Source organism: Pteropus vampyrus, unplaced genomic scaffold, assembly GCF_000151845.1.
Source record: "Pteropus vampyrus isolate Shadow unplaced genomic scaffold, Pvam_2.0 Scaffold442, whole genome shotgun sequence".
Lineage (NCBI taxonomy): Eukaryota > Metazoa > Chordata > Mammalia > Chiroptera > Pteropodidae > Pteropus > Pteropus vampyrus.
The window spans coordinates 361,538-363,182 of record NW_011889223.1 but is presented as its reverse complement, the minus strand read 5'-3'; positions in this window follow the sequence as shown (position 1 = coordinate 363,182).

Sequence of the window (1,645 nt, the reverse complement as noted above, 5' to 3'; positions counted from 1 at the left end):
TGGCACTGTCGCCTGACCCTGGGCTCTGTCTCAACTAGCTGGGCTCACACCCCTCACCTGTGTATGTGTCCTGGATCCACCGACAAGCAGGCAGGAAGCCGGGGACCCCACTCCTCACCCTACACTCCTGCTGGGCACCCATTTGACAGGCACCCCAGAGAGAGGGGGTGCCTGGCTGTGTTGACAGCCCTTATCAGGACAGTCTCTCGACCTGGGGCAGTTGCTTGCAGTGTGGGACCGGCCCTGGCTGGGGCAGGGGCAGGGCAGGGGGAGGGGCTGCCCACCAGGGTCCCAACGCCACACAAAGGCCCCAAGCGCCAAGGACGTGGAGTGGTGGCCACAGGATACAGAAGTGGCCTGAGGACGAGCCCGGGTTAGAGGGCGTGGCGGCCAGGCAGCAGGTGCTGCGAGAGAGAGAGAGCCTTCTCTGAGGATTCGGGCAGGGCAGGGCAGGGGGAGGGCAGGATGCGGGAGGACGGCGCAGGACGCGGCAGGACGGGGCAGGATGGAGGAGGACGGGCAGGATGGAGGAGGACGGGGCAGGACGCGGCAGGATGGAGGAGGACGGGGCAGGATGGAGGAGGACGCGGCAGGATGCGGGAGGATGGCGCAGGACGCGGCAGGATGGAGGAGGACGCGGCAGGATGGAGGAGGACGCGGCAGGATGGAGGAGGACGGGGAGGAGGGCGGGGGAGGGAACTCTGCCCGCCTCTGCCTGAAGCTGCCTCCCAGGGACTCCGCTCTAGGAGAAAGGAAGACAAACATCCAGATATGAAGGAAAACGAAGCTTCCCTCTGGCCCCCCGCGCGCCGGAAGGCGTGGGAGGGCGGGTGTCGCTCCCTCTCATAACTCCCTGCACCTGCGAAAGCAGCAGCTGATGATCTTCAAAGGGCCGAGGAGGAGCCTGCGAGATCCCTGGGGCCGCAGCGAGGGGGAGCGGACCGGCTCCTGCCCCCGCCTCCGCCGTCCGCCCGCCCTTCTGGGAAGGGTCTGCGGTCGCAGGGGGTCAGTGAAGCCGCCCGCGCTGGCCTTTCTCGGGGACCCTCGCCGGTCCACTCCTTCAACGCGGCCCCAGTTCTGGAAACACGAAGGCCTCATCCGTCCATCTCCGGGGTCTGGGCTCTGAGCCCACCGCTGCCCGCTGGTGGGAGGCACGGTGCGGGGGGTAGAGGTGGCCTGGCTCGCAGGCAGCTCCGGGAGCGGCCCTGCCATGCCCACGACTCGCTCACTGCTCCGGAAGCCACGGAGCCCCGAGCACAGGCCCGGGGCACCCCGGGGCTCGCCGTCCTTCGGCCCGAGGAAACAGGTGTCCAGCAGCCCGACAGCGGCCCGGCCTTCCACGCCCGGACGCCATCTGGTTTGGCGAGACCCAGCTGCCGGGCGCTGGCGGAGGCGCGGTGACCGCCCGCTCCGATGGGCGCTCAGAGGCGGGTGGCCACGTGGGAGCAGCGATCCTCGTTCCTGGACAAAGCGCATTTAGTGGGGGGACAGAGAAGGGACACAGGTGACAGCAAAAGGGAACGGCTTCTGCAAAGGCCCGGGGCTCCCGCACGACAGCACGTCTGGGGCGCCCGGAGGGGTCGAGGCCCATGGGGCGGGGAGACGCGGCGCGGGCTGGGCGGGTGGTGGGCTGCGCGCTCAGAGA